The 19,405-nt window shown below is 39.6% G+C and overlaps 1 protein-coding gene across 1 annotated transcript in view; it reads left to right on the top strand.

Moving 5' to 3' along the window:
- Chst9 (carbohydrate sulfotransferase 9) overlaps positions 1-19,405 on the top strand; it is a 273,378-nt gene that overhangs the window by 120,407 nt on the left and 133,566 nt on the right. Inside the window, exon 3 of the mRNA XM_021150961.2 lies at positions 10,424-10,462. The gene's annotated coding sequence lies outside the window, so the exon portion shown is untranslated. The remainder of the gene's footprint in view (positions 1-10,423; positions 10,463-19,405) is intronic.

Raw genomic sequence — 19,405 nt, 5'->3', positions numbered from 1 at the left:
TTCATTCTTTTTAATAGCTGAGTAGTACTCCATTGTGTAAATGTACCATAATTTCTGTATCCATTCCTCTGATGAGGGGCATCTGGGTTCTTTCCAGCTTCTGGCTATTATAAATAAGGCTGCCATGAACATAGGAAGCTTAGCTTCTGACGCTGCATCATTACCTCAAATGATGACATGATCCATTTTGTTGTCTCATACATAAAATTAGCACTAACTAATAGCAAAACTTAATTTAATATAGATTCCAATAATTCATCTCTTAATAGTAAGTCAACCCAGGGAAACTGAATTTAATTTTAATTAGTTGCTAATATTTGCTATTAGGTCTTTGCAATACAGTTAACACTGTCAGTGGTGCTGCTTTTGATGCCTAGATGAGTGCGTGAATTCTCTTGTCTCAGATGTAGATCTCAGCCCGTGGTTATAAGTTCTAAAGGACTGAAGAAGCCCTTTTGCAACTCTAGTTCTGCCTGTCAACTTAGACATAGGTACTATTATGATGCTGTTGTGTACGTGTGTACACGTAGAACAGAGGTGGATATTAGGTGTCTTATTAACTGACCTCTCATCTCAGGTTTTTAGACAATGTCTCTCACTGAACCAGGAACTTCATTCATTTAACTAGATTGGCTAGCCAGCAAACCCCAGTGAGCTTCCTGTCGGTTTTTCCAACTCTGGCATAACAGAGGTGAGCCATTGGATGGGGATTTTTATGTGGGTACTGGTGACCCAAACTCAGGTTCTTATGCTCATGGACTGAGAACTTTACTATCTGCCCATACCATTTAACACTTTACAAACTGAAAATATGTTAACCTATGTAGACAGCCTTTTCATTTCATTCCTCATATTAAGATTTATTCCTTGATGGGCAGTGGTGGTGCATGCCTTTATCAAGTACTTGGGAGGTAGAGGCAGGTGGATTTCTGAGTTAGAGGTCAGCCAGGTCTACAGAGTTCCAGGACAGCCAGCACTATACAGTGAAACCCTGTCTCAAAAAAACAGAAAAAAAAAAGATTTATTCCTTTATGATCAAAAGACATGTGTAGATGCTAAAACTCTGGGCATATTTAGCAAACTACTTTAGAAGGGATAAGGATCTAAGTGCACTATCTTTTGATAATTCAATACCACACTGTTTCCTTCAAAGGTATATTTGCAATGGCCTAAATCCTCCCAGTAGGCTTCCCTTTTAAATGCTTCTACATCCTTGCAATAGTGCCCAGATACAGCAAGCTTTTCATACATTTGAACAACACATCAAAAACAGCAAATCCTTTCTTGATTTGTGCATTTTGGACCTGCCTTAAATGGCTGGAACATTGCGTCGTTAGTCAACGTACAGTGTAGGAGCTCCCCAGCATGGAAGTCATGAATATCTAACTTGAGTCCTCTCATAGTACAGTGGTCCCCAAACAGCCCAATTCTCTGTACAGCCCTGGTTATCCTGGAACTCATTCTTTAGACCAGGCTAGCCTTGAACTCAGAAATGCACCTGCCTCTGCCTCCCAAGTGCTGGGATTAAAAGTATGAGCCACCAGGGAAAAGGCTACCTAATCCTTAAGGTCTCAGCCCATAAGGACTAAGATATCAACCAAGAGTAATTTCTGCCAAAGTCTACTATTTAACATGGTACTGGATAAAGGGATAGACTAGAAAGAAAGATAATTCAACTCCTGCCTTTTGTGTATAACCTTTTTTATTGTAGCTAAAGAAAGAATAAATGTATTGGTATAAACTATCTTTATTTTATAAAACAATTCACTCTTGTGCCTTTTATATAGTGAATTCGCCAAAAACACTTATACTACCCTGTTCTATAAAATGGATTATTCATGAGTCATTTAGTCAAACATGTTTATTGCAGAGAAGAAGGTACACATGCCATCTCTGCTTTTGTCAGAGGCTGGAGCTTGTGCTATTAGAACCCGTGTTCCCATTTTGCAGTGTTATTTAAGACCTGGCAGTTGCTGGCTGTTTGCTTTTGCCAATCTGACTTCAACATCTAAAGGTCTTCCAAAAGTCTTCTCTGCCAAGAAATGACTAGCTCAGAATGAGATTCTGAATAGCAAAGGCATTAGTCGAGGATTTACCTTACCCAGGCCAGTGCTAGGGAATCTGAAAGGGACAGTAGCTTGTCACATTAATTATGTGCTTGTCAGATGGATCTAAGTGGGAAGAAATTCTACACTTGAGGATCTCCAAGACAACCTGAAACAAATGTTCCTCATACAGAATTTTGCCATTTCCTGGCAGAGGAGTCAGCCTAGGAAAAATCTTCATGTATTTCACATTATGATTTTTTCTCCACACTATGACGGATGGCAGACCCTAGGGCTGGGGAGTACAGATGGAGCATCTCTTCTGCCAAGGCAGATGGTCAGCCTCAGAGGCCCAGATCTATCTGTATCGATATGTTTCTGAAGAGCCAGTTTTTGTATCTCAGTATACACTGTCTGGAACTCTCAGCATTCACTGTGCTCATAAAGTCTCTCTTTGCCGATGCATCCTAGCAACGTATCAACTAACCAAATAAGCAGACAGTAGAACAAGTGGCATTTATCCAAAGCTGCAGGAGGGCAGTGAGGATCTGCCACCATCCAGAGACTCAGGATTGGTGGGTGCTGAAGCCAGAGCCACTGCAACAGCAACATGTATCCAACCATAAATACTGAAACAAAGCCTGTGGCCTTTTGGTGCTATTCACCAAACAGAAGCTATGCAATTGCTAAAATTCCCAAATAATTTTGGACCAACTGTATTTAAATTGGCCCAGTTAAGCCGCTCTGTTCCCACCCTTGCAATATATTACTTAACAGACTTTCATATCCATGTGAGAAAAATTTCTTTTGAGATTATTAACTATTCGAATGAAGAGACCGTAGAATCCTAAGAAAGTCTACTGTAGGTTCAAGTTCCAACCATTCGCTTAAACATAGTATGAGGATCGAGTTCCTGGGAGAAGATCTCTCTTCACTTCTGCACCATGAGCTACTGTACCGGCAGTTCACTCTAAATGAGACTTACTGTGGTGACTTGAATGGTGACCATATTTATCTGGAGTACCTACTTATATCACAACGTCAGGCTACCTGAGAGGCTCGAGTGAGAATGCTCAGTTTGAAGCCAGCCTAGCCTATACTGTGATTTCCAAGCTATCTTGAGCTACAGAGTGAGACCCTGTCTACAAAGTAAAGACCAAACTTCATACTATTTAAGATAGATGCAGCCATTGGCTTTGATTGTGTTGAGAATCATCTGTTACTAGACAGCAGCTGCCATGGAATGCCTATATAGAGGAACTTCTACAGATACACTGTTCTCTGGGTATGGAGGTAAGAATGTCATAAACTTTGCTATATGATACACTTAGGACTTAACCCTTATAATGATTCAGTGAAGGAGGATCACATTACCCCTATTTCTAGAGGGACATATTCTAGCCTAGAGTAATTAAGTGATGTACCCAATGCCTAATGATGAGTAGGTGCTAGAGCTATAGGTTCAAGCTCTTCACTGCTCTAAAAGATTTTCTAATTACCTCAAGCAAGGGAGAAAAATCACTGGGCCCGTATTTCAACACCACCATCCACTAACTTGAACACACTACATGTTACAAAAAGATTCGGAACCCAAATTCAACACTGGAAAAAGATAACAATTTACCCAAGAGGTTATTGGGATGATTTCATTAAATATATTTCAATGTCCATAAAACACTAGGTATTCAGTAGACACTACATAACCCCAGAATCTAAAGGTCTTTTATGAAATTGTACTCCTAAAGCATTATGCTTAGCTCTGGGACAAATAATTAGCAGTTATTCATCCAAAGAACAGCAAGTTGCTAAAAAATTTGCAGAGATTTAAAACGAAAAGGAAAAGGGATTCATGTAGCCAACTCTCAAAACTGGCTTTCTGTGGCTTGAGAATATGTCAGCCCTTGCTTCCTCCAGGGTTTTCACCTCATCCATACTTTGTACCCCACTTATTCATGTGTGATTTTAGTAGTATGGTGCCTTGGTGAAGTTAAAACTCTTCAAGACTCAGGTTGGCTTTTATACTGAAAATAGTTACAGTACCTGAAAGCCCTGTGATGCAGTGAGGATAAAGCGAGAGAATCCATATAACACACTGACAGCGAGAATAGGCACACTGTCGCTGGCTCAGAACATTAACTGCTATTCTTAACATGACTGTAATAAAAGCCCTTTCCTGAGATCACTGAGAAACGGAACTGAAGCAAAGTTCAATTGCTTTGTGGATATTGTGGTTTTGTTTTACTGTTTTTGAGACAGGGTCTCATATATTCCAGGCTGTTCTTTCAAACTTTTTATATAGCCAAGATGGACTTGAACTTATCATTTCTCTGCCATAGTCCCCAAGTTCTGGGATTGCAGATGTGCCACACTGCCCAGTTTGTGCATTGTTGAGGATGAACCCCACCCAGAGCGTTTCGTGCTTGCTAGACAAGACTCTTACCCCTGGTGATCTCTCTCTCTCTCTCTCTCTCTCTCTCTCTCTCTCTCTCTCTCTCTCTCTCTCTCTCTCTCTCTCTCTCTCTCTTGAAAAATCAGAGTAAGAAAAGTTAGTGATAATTAGATAGTAAATAAATGTCTTCCAAATACACACACTCATGTATATGTATAGGTATCTCTCACCGTCATGAGAGCATGAAAAGAGATGTGTAAGAAGACACTGCATTTTTCCCCAGGACTGCAGCTAAGAGGCAAGTCAGTCACATAACTTCAGAGTCCACATTCCTTCTGCTAATCTGTGCTGTTCCTGTGGAGAGAGACAAGATGTTGAGCTGAGCAAATCTTCATACACTGACACTCAACCCCTCAAAAAAGTTGAAATTACTTTAAAATAATGATGGAAATGCTTTTAACTCTGATGACCCAAATACATATTCTTTCTTGTAGATAAAGCAGGACAATTGTTACGACAATAGTGGTGACTGGGGTTTTACAGTTAGTTCTTATAAATCACCTAGCACTTTAACCTAGGCATGTTGACCATGAGTGAAAGCATTTGAAATAAGTAAATCTCAGACCCTCTCCCCTCCCCAAATTTCTGTCAGATAAATGGGATTAAAACCCCACTTCCTTTGACTTTGTCTAAGCTCAGAAGTACATATGGACAACAGATTCTACAAAAATATTGCCAGTTTCCCATTATAGTGTGTGAAACATAATTGCCATTCTAAGGCCAAAATAATTAGCATTTTGTCATCTGGAGGTTATTACCCCCTAAAACATGCAAATGCACACACAAACACACACACATACATTCACACACACACAAACACACACACACACACACACACATTCACACACACACACATTCACACACACACACACAAACACACACACACACACCCTTCCTTAAAACAAGTAGCATATACACAGTAGTTTTCCTTGTTGTGAGTCTATGCCTTCTTCATAGTGCATTTTGCCAGAGAAACATTGGACATAAATGAACACTCTCAGGTATCCTAGCAACAGGATGTGATTAATAATGCCCCTCAGAGCAGGGAAGATAAAATGGCTTAGAGTGAATGCAAACTCAGAACTGACTCCTGAGAAATTGGTAGTGCAGTGAGGGAAGGCTGATCAGATTCCACGACAGACTTTATAGTACACAGATGGAAGCAGGAAGGATAGGAGAGAGAACACACTTTGGATGGAGAGTGCATTTGAGCAGGAAATTATTGCATACATGGGCACATTCTCCCCTGTATGCACACATATGTGTGACTATATGTATGCTTGTGTGTGCATATGTGTCATCTGCAAATGCCATCAAATAACTCTTTTCCTTAAGAGTGATGACAGTCACTGAGGTCCCCCCTGTTCATTATTGGTGACACACTCTATGTGGCAGTATTTGCCTGTGGCTCTAGCATATCACAAATAGTCAACTGTGATTAAGAGACTTCTATACAAAAGCCCTGGTAAATTGATATGTATTTGATGTTTCTCTGTGTAACAAGACAAATGCAAAGGCTTTGAATGGCATCAAAGATCGGTATACATAAGTAGTCATAAAATTTGAAATTTTAATGTTCAATTAAGTACATTTTCTCATATAAGAGAAATGTTTTACCCAGCAAATTCAATTTTTATGAGCTGATGATCCATTTTTATTCCTCACAGGTGGAAAACTGCATCTAGGTTTACACAGAAATAAGATGCAAAGCATAGTTTGCTGCTTTTAAACTAGAATGTTATAAAATAAAGCGTAAGTAGGACAGAATGCCTGCTCATTATTCTGAAAGCCTCTCTGTTACTTTATCACCCACTTTTCTAATATAATAGTTTTCTAGGTTGTCAGTTGTAATATAAATACCCTCTAAGAGCTATATTCTGATTGTGTGTTTGCTAAATCTGAGCAGTACTAAAATCAGCTTCATGTTCTCTAGTGTTTCGGTGGGGGTGGGGGTCTTACGGGGCTCCCTGGATACCAGTGTCTTCCCAGGCAGTGGTCTTCAAGGCATAGTAGGAGGCATCAGGGGGGCAAAATATGTCTCATTACATCTAAGCATCAGCCAGGCACTGGACTTAGAGCTTGTGATATAAGCAAACAGCTAGGGGAGCCTCAAGAGGAAGGGGCTTCATAGAACTATTACATGCACTGTGCTCTAAGGGGTCAATGAGAATTCACCCCTTAGAATTTGAAAGGCAGGAATTATAAGGCAGATCATTCCAGGAAGCGCTTGTGGGAGGGGTAACATCTTACAAATGAGTCCTATGAATGGTACTTAATGGAGGGAGGGAGGAAGCAAGTGGTGGCAAAATCATCCAGTCACAAATGTCTTTCTAAGGGACATGGACTTTAATCCTCAGCAGAGAGGAACAAGAACAGAGCAGACAGTAAAATCAGTTAAGGATTTCTTCATGTAGATCAGGTGATCTCAGGAAAGTAGATCAAGTTCATGACTGCAGTGATAGCAGTGAGAGAGGAGGATAGTGGAAGGCTTTAAAGAGAAAGAGTGTGGTGGCTGAGGAAAGGGAGCAACTGGAGAGGCTGAGGTTTGTGTTCAGACATCTGAGTAGGAGGCGCCAGGACGAAATGGCTTTGGAGAATAGGATAATCACCCATGATGGATGGAAAATACGCTGCAACTGAAGCCACAGCCTGGGATTTCCGCTAGGCTTGAAACCTAGGTACAATTTGGATCATAAGATATAGGTTGTAGACTAATTTCTTGCTCTGGAAACCAGAGTTGAGAGAGCCCAAGATTACATCATCCACACAGAGCAAGATAAAGAGACTGAAAAGACAGCATGTCGTCTCTGTACAAGCACATAGGCTAGCGTGCCTTGGCCAATATAATTTGTCTTAGGTACTTTATCTTTGTAATTTAAAGTTTAGTGTGTATACAACTAAAAGTACAAATCTAACTGCTGTCCCCTGTGATAGACCTGCTAGCAGGAGAGAATCATTAAGTAACATTTATATGGGTATCTCCACTTACAAAGCTCTTTTGTATAACCCAGGAGCAAAAATTGTTTAACGTCTCAGTAAAACCTTCAAATGTGTTTTTTAACTCCTTTCTGAAACACTGGATCACAATATCTCACAAGAATTTTGTCCACTTACAAGGCTCATTTCACTTCCATAGCATTGAAAAGATGCAGCTTCTGGTCCCTCACTTTAAAGAAGAGAACTGCCCAGATCTAGCATCACTTTGGTTATATTAACTCACATGGCAAACTGACACCAGCTTTGAGCATATTCATAACAACTTTCCGGGTCAAAACAATGATAAACTTTTACTATTTTACAAGTATCTGTGGGTATCTTGTGAACAGCTGACTTTGTCTATGAACTCATTTCTTTTGCTAGGATAAAATACCCTGACATGGAGCAGTTTGAGTGAGAAAATGTTTATTTTAGTTGACTGTTGCAGAGAAGCCATGGTCTGTCATGGTAGAGAAGGTATGGCAGAATGAGCATGAGCCTGGCCCATTTCAGAGGAGGAGAAGAGGAAGAGGGGCCAGACAATAAAGATTTAACCCCCTCTCCACCCCCATGCCTTCCACTGACAATGATTCTAAGAACAAAGCTCCGTTCCCTAAAGGTTCAATAACCTTCACAGACAGCACCATCCACTGGGGAACTGTTCAAATATAGAAACTCATAAGAGACATTATTCATTCAGAATCTAACACCATGGGCCCATGAACTTACATGAACCAGAGTCATCTAAGTTCCTGACTATGGCTAATGACTATATTGTTTGTGCCTCTGGGATTCTGATGGTTGCTGATGTGAGTTCATTGGATATTAACAGAAGACCTTAGTTTGATGCCATGTGGATCTTTCCATGGACTGTGTAGTTATCCTTACATACATTATCTGGCTTTCCCAAGAGGAAGAGTTTCAAGAGATAGAAAGATGGCAATTGAGTGTTTTATAACCAATCTTGAAGATCACCCTCCCACCATTTCCACAAAACCTTGTTTACAAGTCTGTCTAATTCAGTGGTGACAGAGATTTAAAGGGAATGGGGTGTCAAAAGGATGGAAGATATGGGCCACTGAGGATGCCATGACGGCTTAAACACATTCACCTTCAACTTGAGACTCATAAAACGTCATTCTAATAGAAGTTAAAGATGCCCCAGAGCCGTGCATTCTACAGACACTTTGCTAAGTCAGGGTTTGCATAAAATATTTTAAAGTTCATGAAAACATCTGAGGCACCTAGCAATCCTAAGTGTTTAACAAAGTAGTGTGAGGTGACTGTAGAAAACTTGCAAAAGGAAACATATGCCTCGCTTGGTAATAAATGAGGCCTTTAAATGGACTGTTCATGCTATTTATCTGTTTGAATCATTGAAATAAATTGAGACCTGAAAATAGCCCAAATGAAAATGATTAATCAGGGTGCCAATTAAAGCAATTCTCCAATGCATGCTTATGGAGGAGGGGAGACTTGTATTTTAGCATTTTTAAAGACATTTAGGGCTTGAAGAATCCGTTGGATAAACTTTACATATAGCTTTGATGTGTTACATAACTCCTTGATAACGTTCCAGCCATAAAATGTTGCTAGGTGACAAGAAAGTGAATGTGGGAGGGGATGGCTCTCATTTACCCAGGCTAAGGCAGTGCTTTCGCCTCCACTTTGGTGTCCTTTCACACCATTAGGCTGGGGTACAGCTCCTTACCTGAGCCTTGAAGCCTGGAGAAGTGTTCCATACATTAGCATTAACACTGGCTTGTGTCAGTTAGAGCTCTTGCTCCATCAGACCACTTATAAGCTGCAGAGCTCCGTGAGTGAGAAATGGCATCCTCACCCTCGGCTTCCTCATTGCTCCCTTACTTTCTAGCTCCTCCCACAAAGACACCATGTAAATGTGAGTGAGCTGTATCATCTGCCTTTACATTCGGTTTAATTCTTCACTTCAACCATCTGCAGAACATCACCATATCCTCCATCTACAATCTCAATTTTTATCTTTGCTAAGCCTCCTATTTCCATAACACTTTAAAATCAGTAAATTCACCTAAAATCCCTCATTTCTTTACCCTATAACTTTCCCAAGAGCATCACCACATGCCTCAAGTTATCTGAGTAAACTTGATCTTGCTACATCCCTTTCACCTCACCTTTTGTAAACCTCAGGCCTCTGTTTTGACTCTCATCACCTCTGCCAGCCACTACTTTTCATTCTCACTAACCATAATCCAGTTCACTCATTACCTACTAGATAAATTCTATATACTAATATTGGAGGTTATATCCCTAAAGCAAGCTGTAAACATTCCTCTGGATGAACTGTGTGGTATACTTAGACTACTCTATTCCTAGTTGGTCAATCCTTGTTTCAGCTGTCCTGATCTTTGTTGGTCTTACTTTATTTAGCTTTCCTCCCTAATGCTTTAAATAGGAATTATTACCATTTAGGCTTATTGTTAGGAAACGATCTTTTATCAATAACCTTACTCAGTGCTAGACCCTACGTGCTACACTATATAGCTACCAGTGGCATAGTGCAATAGTGGCAGGGCTATTAGCGAGCAGCCACCCATTTTTAAATGAGATTTCAGGCCTGCTATTCAGGAGGGAATTTATACGGAACTGTAAACCTGATAATCTAAATTCCCTGGTTCCCCAGTTGGAACCAACCATTGTTGTTTCTGAATGGTCCTGCTATCAAAATGGCCTTCTTGATAACAGATTGTTAAAACCCCACAGAATAGTTCTTACATGCTTATAATTTTATTTTTTAAAGGTGGCTTGAAAGCATTTTTTCTCCTTGTCAATTATGAGCACTCATTATTAAAACACTCAGGGCATGGCTGAGAGAGAGTGGCTCTGCTCTGACATTATCATACACTGACTTTTCATCTTCATTATAGTATCATATCCTCACGACCCTAGTCGGTAACTTCTCTTCTCATTTCAGGGAAAATAGAGAAGAAAAGAGAACAGAAAGGAGTATCGGGTAAGATTTCACTTAATTAGCTTCAGCTCCATTTTTTGCTTTTATTTCCAACTTCTAAAATGTGGCTGTAACTTCACAGTCAAGTTTTCACATAAAAATTTATCATTTGTGATCCTTGACTTGATCAATATTAAATTAATTTAAAATAAGTTAATAAGTTAATAGACTTAGATTTTATTTTAGCTTTCACATCAATCAATTATATCCCTGTCATTATGTCTTTCCATTCAAAAGAAAATGAGATGGAATGTTAATTTTTCATTACATAACAAAGAGAAAGTCTTACAATCAGCTACTTAAAAATAAGGATATTGTCATGATTGTTAACCAGCTTATTTTCTCAGACATGAATCTCAGTTGTTTTTTCTGAAAACCATTTGTGTGAGAGATGTTTTTTCAAAATTATATTAGCTATTTAACTTAGAAAATCTTTGTATCTGGGAGAAATTGTTAATGTGTTATCAATGATTATAGAATATAAACTCCTCATATTTCTAGAGGTAGATGTTACTTGGGTCAATGCATTTGCATACATTATGGAGTCAATATTTGCTAACTAATACAAAATAAGCTTTTATATTTCCATATTTTCCATATTTGTCTTTTCATTTGTCTTTTCATGTAAAATCTTGGGGGAAGATAAATTTCATTCACTGAGCAAGCATTCCTGTTAGACATTGGAGCCCACTAGGTACGGATCTGAGAACAATCCTGGAGCATGTCAATTTCACTTACATACCTGTCTCCACCCCTCCACAAATTTCAACAGCTGTCTTTCTTATCCCTGTAGTAGTTGAGAGCTGCCAATGTAAAGATAAGTTATTTCTAATACTCTTCTTCCTACTGTGTGTCTGTGAGGGGGGGGGTGTTCTCAGGTGTGAAATATACATATTTCAATAATCTACTCTGGTTATAGAAGACAAAGTCTGCACTCTCATCTGAAAGCAAATAGAGTTCCGGGATTCCTTGTCACCTCTACCTAAATGTAGCATCCATTAGGAAATTTTGGCAACAGAATTTCTCTTTTAGCATCCCTTTTAAAACTTATTCACATTGTCTTCTTTCTGCCTCTTGAAGCCCAATAATGCATACAAAGTATATAAAAATAAATATACATACATACATATGTGTACACACATACATGTATATATACACACATACATACATAAACACACATGCATACACATAAACACACACACACATACATGTATGTATGTATGAATTCAAGGATGTGCCTGGACTTTCAGAGCTGTAATCTCCTTTGTTCTTGCCCTTGAGGGAAGGCTGTGTGTACCTTTTTCTAACATTACATGGAAGCTGTCCTACTTGCTTCTTCATGAAAGAAACTACAGAAAGGAAGAACGTTAATTAGCCAAAGCATTGTTCCAGATGCCTCATTAAGTTCCTTCTGTAATCACGGATTTAAAAGTTCCCTGTGATCAAGGTGATACACTAACTTAAAGACGGGCTCAAGAGAGCTCAGACTTCAATCTTGACTTTTGTGGCAACACCATCCTAACCATTCCTCACAAAGTATTTAACTTCTTTCTTAATTAGTTAATTAGCTTGTTTACTTTATGTTTTTATCACAGTTTCCCCTCCCTGTTCTCCACCCAGTCCCCTGCCCCATCCACTCCTCCTCTCTTTCTCTTTAGAAAATGGGAGGCCTCCCATGGATATCAACCAGCCTTGGCATAGCAAGTTGCAGTAAAACTGGATGCATTGAATCCTATTGAGACTAGAAGAGGCAGCCCAGTACTAGCAAAAAGTCTCAAAGGAAATCAATAGAGTCACAAAGAGCCCCTGCTCTCACTGTTATGAGTCTCACATAAAGACCAAGCTGCACAACTGTTACATATGTGCTTAGGTCAGTCTTATGTAGGAGCCCTAGTGGCTGGCTCAAATTCTGAGGGACCGGTATGGGCCAGGTTAGTTGGTTCTGTAGCTTTTCTTGTGGTGTCCTTGACCCCTCTGGCTCCTTCAGTCTGTCATCCCTCCTCTTCAGAAGAATTCCCCAAGCTCTGCCTAACACCAATTGCTGGTTGAAGACTATCTAATGACAGTTATGTTCCTCTTTGTAAGTATAGCAGAATATCATTCACCGTGTCAGGGGTGGACTCCTTCTTCACAAATTTTCTCCAGAAGTAGAAGTCATTTTTAAGACGAACACATCTTTGTTGGGAGACAGGAATCAGTAGGGCACTGAGAAAACTCCTCTTACTAATGGAGGTAACTAGCCCCATGTGATTATAGTATGCCAACCTGCCTGGTGTCCAGGATGAAATGAAATCAAGAATAACTAAGGAACAGAGCCAAGCTTGCCAGTGGGAAAATTGAAAATATCTTGTCATTTAAACATAACTCATGCTCCTTGAAAACGGTCTATTTTAGCGTGAATTTCCAGTTTGAGGACAGTTTTGACATAGACCTTAAGCACAAAGTTTGGTTCAAAGAGAGATGTACAGGACACGCCCAAGTATGGGCACTGACTTCTCAAGGGCGTGTTCCAGGGAATCTGTCCTGGTAAAGATGGCACAGCTTTCCAAGAGCGACACAGTCATCTTGTCAGTTTTACCATGAGTATCTGCACAGTAAGTGTGTGACAGTGGTGTGATGGACGTACCTCTAGATTCTGAAGTGCCCTGATTGTCAGTGACCTTCCTCTTTCTGACCGTCGCAGAGGCCATGTTCCACCCGTTCTCCTCAGAATCTGCATTCTGCTTTGCAGATGAGGCTGTGCCCTCTGTATGTACTGCTGGATCTGTCTCTCCACTGAGGAAGAGAAGAATTTGGCCCTAATCATGTTCAACATACCCCTACCTTATTTCACTAATAAGAAGGGAAACCAAAATATACAGGAAAAAAAAACTATAGGAAAAAAAAAAACCACCTGTGGTTTTGCAAAACTAGCACCTATTAGAGAGGAATACACACACACACAAAAAAAAATACCTCATTTTTGCTTTGCTGTTTAGATCATTGTTTAAAGAATTTGGGGCTGGGTAAATGGTTCAGTGGTGAAGAAAAAATTGCTCTTGAGAAAAATAGTGATTAGTTCCCAGCATCCTCAGGAAACAAAGCATCCTCCTATGACTCCCACCACCACCCACCTGTGCCCTCATGTGTATGCTACAAACCTACACACCTATACACATAGAGACAGACAGACAGACAGACAGACACAGAGAGACAGAGACAGAAAGAGAGAAGATATCCATATAACTAAAAAGAGAATAAATTTACTTTTTATATTAGATTTAAATTTTCACAGAACAAAGTGTTTGACCAGCATTAGGAAGTTACTCCTCATAGGGAGTTATTTTCTAGGACCAGAGATGATGACTTTTTCATGCTTATGAAGCTGTATATCCAGGTCAAGCTTATAGGAGAGTAATCCAAGCAGCTGGCTAGCTCATTCCGAAGGTAGTTTCCATTTTTGGCTATTGTTTGCATCATTGCTTAATTCAAATGACCTGCTTTGTCGATGTGGTCAACACACAGCAACCCTTACATGGTTCAAATTTCATTATTTAACAGACTGAATTATGTTCCAAAGCTTTTGGTTAATGGTGCCTAAACTAAGTTTATCATAACCCATGTCGCTAAGGCTGTGGGATAAAAGTTCAATTTTATGTGCTGGGGGACATGGCTCAGTGGGTAAGAGTGTTTGCTCTGCAAGCATGAGGACCTGAGATAGAGTCCCCACACCAGTCATGGCCACATGTGCCTATGACACCAGCAAGGCAGCGAGTGGCAGATGAGCAGGTAGATCCCTGGAGCTTGCTGGCCAGGAGTCCTAGATAAAATACACAGCTAACAGTTCGGTGAAAGATGTTGTCTCAAGAAAAGATGGAGAATGACTGAGGAAGATACCTGATAGCCTTCTCTGGCCTCATCATGCCTATACACAGGTGTAAGAACCCATAAACTCACATCCGTGCACTATGAATACATGCACACATGCATGTACACACGCACACACATGTAACACACACACATGCACACACATACAGACATCAGCTGTAAGGTCTGATAGATCAGGGTTAAAGGCATTTGTCACTAGGTCCAATAGTCTGAGTTCAATCCCTAAGAACCAAAGATAGAAAGAGAGTCTTGACTTTTGAAAATCATCTGTTGATCTCCACTCATACACCGTAGCATGAGTGCCTACATGTACATAAACAAATAAACAAGTGTAATTTAAAATTTAGCTGTGAGATATTCTCAGAGCTTGTCTGCATTCTGATTGCAAACCGGGCAGTGCTTTCATTTGAGATACTATTTTGCCTAAGCCAGAAATAAATTTTACAAGAATAATATAAATTGGTATTATTCGCTGCAGTTTTCGAAAAGCAACTCAAAGCATGTGCATGTCCCTTGACACCAGCTTTGAAATCACAAAACCTATTCTTACAACATAGACACAAAAGCCAAAGCTAAATTTGGATATGTGGTATTGTAAGAATACATGGACAAAATAAAAGAGTCAAGTACTTTATGCGATTATTCATCTAGTTGCCCCAACTTTTTCACTAATCCAGCTCTTTCATCAGGAATAGAGGAAAAACATCATGTTTATTTTACATAAAAAATCTACTGAGTAAGTAATAGTTCTGTCAAAAATATCTGCTTGTTTCAGTGTTGTGGTGTTCTTGATATTAAAGGACAACATGGCATAAAATACTAAGAGGAATTTAGGTGTGCAAAGCTTCTCAGGAATTATAGTTTGGACAAAGCAATGCCACAGGTTTGCTAAGATGCAGGGATGACATCTGCTTACCTTTCAAATCCAGTTTACTATTAAGTAAAGAGCAGTACTGGAGGCCCAGAGAATGGAGCCACAGCTGAGATGAAACTGCAGGCTCTTCACTGATAGCATTAGACCATCAATGTAGTTAGACATGGTTTATTCATTCACATAATTTCTTAAAGTATAATGAAGTGTTGTATTTTTGTCTATCCAAAAGGCGACACTTATGTACTGTGACATAGCTAGCACATTCTGGAACATGTGCTTTGCGAGCTCAGCTCCTCGTTGCTGACTTTAGACTTGGCTTTTGTGCTCCTTGGGAAGGTTCCAATATGACAATAATCATTCCAATTTGAAACACTGGCACACACTGAATACATAGACATTCTGGATTTGAAAATTAAGTAGAGGGAGCAGAAGAGACAGCAGCTGGGCAACCCAGGAAGAGCAGTGACTACCCTGCCCCACCCAGCCAAGCCCTGCTGGGAGACCAGATGTTGTCTATGGCTCATGTTTCCACCAAGGATTCTGAAGATGCCTGTGGTCTGTGCTGCAGCCTGAAGCCATGAGATGTTCAGAATCTATGCTGCCACCAAGGTCCATATTGATGCAGATGGCCTGTTCTGCCACTCGAGGCCATGTGGAGGCCATGTGGAGGCCATGATCTGGCCAATCTCTGAAGGCCTTGTCTGGGTCCTCAGACCCTACTACAGCAGGGGACTGTGATCATGGTGTGTGAAGGCCCATAATCTGCATACCTGTTGACTGTAAAGAGCAAGAAGGTTAATTTTGCTGTGATATCAATGACTGCAGAAGCACAGTTGAGTTGGAAGGCTTTTGTGATGATCCCTACCCCCATCCCACCACATCCCCATGAGTAACAACCTAAACAAGAAACCACTAAAGAGAACTCTTAAAAAGTGTAACAGGGATGCTGAAGTTAGCTCTCCACAATAGATGGGTTTTGGCAAAAGTGTGGGAGCTCTATCTAAGGGGCAGGGCACTGACAATTTGACCATACTCCAGTGAATATATACAACACAAAGCAGACTTGGTTTTTCTTCTTATTTTTACTTTTTACTTTTTTTGGAGGAGGGGAGGTCACAACAGGGTGGCAGACATGGAAGGACTGGGAAGAGATTGTGATGGTATGCAAGACCTGAAACTCCCAAAGAATCGATAAAAAAAATGTTACAAGGAGAAAAATAATACTAAAAATAACAACAAAAATAAGTAGACAAATAGTGCATAAAATCTGTCACTGACATGTGAAAGCATGTTTTGTTTCTTATACATTATTTGAAGAATGCAAATTTTCAAACACCTTCACCTTTGATGTGATCTTCCTATATGCTATCCTTGGTTTATAGTGATTTCTAGGATTCCTACAGAATATCAAAAGTTAAGCCCTTAGGAACAAACACAAAGAATAACTAGCTAGGCCTAGGTTGACTGACATGAGCCCTCGGAGCTAGCCATACACAGACTTCTGAGTAAACTATAATTTTTTTAAAGCCCACTTTTATGTTTGACTTTCAGTGTTTTGGAATCCTTTTTGTGTTTCATTCTCTCTTTTAAAACCATTATGTTAATAAGATTCCTTAGCATCAAATTTGAAAATACTTATTACCCTAACATACATGCTATTGCTTATTTCTCTGTAATCTTGAGAATGTCACACATATGAAACCTGATCATACCCATCTCTCTTTAACTCCCTCAAGTTTGCCTCAACAGAGCCCCTTCCCAACTGCATGACCTCTTGTTTTCTAATAGCTCACTCGTACCCATGTGTGCATGGGAGTGAGGCCATCCCCTGTTGCATGAAAAATCTACCAGTGGCCACATAATCAAAAAAGTGTGATTCTCCCTTCCCTGGCAGCTATCAATGACCAATGGTTGCTCAGTAAGGGTGTGGCTTGGATTCCTTGATACATCATCTGAAGAGAACCGATTATGATCCTCCCTCTGACCCTTCACACACCAAGGTAATTAAGGTAGCATTGTTAGCCTTCATGGAAATATTTATGCCAGGAAAGTTGACTGTTGTGCTCGTGGCTCTAAAGTAATATTTATCAAAGCATAGGTACCCTCAGCACTTAGCAAATCTGGGTAAGTCAAGGTCACTAAGTTAGAACTTAAAGCCAGACTATGAACCACAGCTAACCTAACTCAAGCTCTCAGCTCTGATGAAATACATAAGTGGATTGGTTTTTACTTATATCCAACCCAAGTAGCCAAGAATGATGTAAACACACTCTCCGGTTTAGTCACCTTCTAGCACTAAGACACCAGTTTTCTGCTTTAGTAACTCATGGCAATCCATTGCCAAAGACTTGCTTTGTTCAAGCTGCTTTCTTCATGAACCATTTTTCTGAACTGCTATAACATATCTCATTTTTTTTAAAAAAAAATGCCAGCTATCTGTGGGTTTTATAGCTTGAGGACAGTATTTATTGTTGATTAAAGTAGAGCCTCTTAGATACATATTCCTACCCTCAAGATAGAAGACTTATACTTGAAATGTTTGTTCAAAAAGTCATGGAGAATCTAAATTTTAAACAAACTTCCTTTTCCAGCCAGTCTAATTTATGGTAGAGACTGGATAATGGCACAGCTGTTCAGAGAATTTTTTGTAAATACATTAAATTTTACTACACAGCAATGGATTTAAAGAATGTGTTTATTCAAATTGAACAAATATGAAATGATAAGTAATTAATGTGGGAGGAATTGCCGTGTGCTGCCACACAGTTGACTATAAAAGCATCTTTGTGAAGACCACCCCCAAAACACACAAACATACACACAAGCCTGGCATCTGACTTGGATTGCTACTGTGGTGTGCAGAGCAGAACGGATTTGCAATCCCTTGAGATTTGCACCATGATTTGTTTAGGTGGCAGCAGAAAAATGTCTTCAGCTACAGCAGGAGAGATTTCACCATGGCGTCATGTGCTTCATTACCTAACGAAGACAGTGTTGCCTGTGTGGACACTTGAGTATCATGTATCCAGTCCTTGTCCTCAGAAAATGAAATGAAGTTTCTTAATTTATACTAACCAAAATTACTTGGAGCTTTAATTTTAAATTAAGTAGTCTGTTAAAAGAAATAAAAAAATAAGTAAAACCTCCAAGGAATTTCCAATTAAAGTGAGATGTAACTCAAACAAAAATAAAGTTTCTAGCCGGGCGTGGTGGCGCACGCCTTTAATCCCAGCACTCGGGAGGCAGAGGCAGGCGGATTTCTGAGTTCGAGGCCAGCCTGGTCTACAAAGTGAGTGCCAGGACAGCCAGGGCTACACAGAGAAACCCTGTCTCGAAAAACCAAAAAAAAAAAAAAATAAATAAAGTTTCTTACCAGACCTGGATCGCAGCAGTCATTCTAGCACTTGAGAAACTGACAAAGAGAAAATGCAAGTAAGAGGCAAACCTGGGCTACATAGCAAGACCTTGTCTAAAATTATAACTAAGAAATAAAAATAAAGCAATAAAAATAAAGCATATAAATTCAAAAATGTACTTTATCAGGCTAAACAATCCTTTCAAGACAGCAGGGAACCAAATAGTTCTGAAGAAAACTGTGCTGGACTTGTTGACGTTAATAAGGAAAATGAATCAAAGTACATCTTGTATGTATTTGCATCTCACTCCATATTATAATGTATTTAAAACAATATAATGATGTCTTGGGGTACCTAATACACTTTCTTCTGACAGAACCTGGGCATGGAGCATTCAAGGTAAAGATGCATTCTGGATTAATTAAAAGCGTGATGTACACAAACAAAGGCTGAAAAGTGCCCACAGAAATAGAATACCCATGATCCTTTGGTTTCCTCTACAGAAGTCTTAAGTTATAACTGATTCTCCCACAGCGATAAAAGTGAGGTTGTGTTTCTAACCAAGAAACAGATGCCTAACTTTAAAAAAAAATACACATGACCACAAACATTTTAATCAACAGTAAATGATATATTTGTATAATGCATAACTTAAAACCTTTTAAAGTGAATGTCTGTCATTGGAGCTGAGTGATACAGAAATCAATCACGTAAATTGTCCTGTTATTTTACGGGGAGTACCCACAGATAAGAGGATTTCAGGGCAGCAGAGAACCCATGAGACTCTCTGGAGACATAAAGCACTTGAAGCCTGCTCACCCCTGAAGTGAGGTTATAATGTCAGTGGCA

The sequence above is a fragment of the Mus caroli genome, chromosome 18, assembly GCF_900094665.2.
Source record: "Mus caroli chromosome 18, CAROLI_EIJ_v1.1, whole genome shotgun sequence".
NCBI lineage: Eukaryota > Metazoa > Chordata > Mammalia > Rodentia > Muridae > Mus > Mus caroli.
This window is presented reverse-complemented; position numbering and strand designations above follow the sequence as displayed.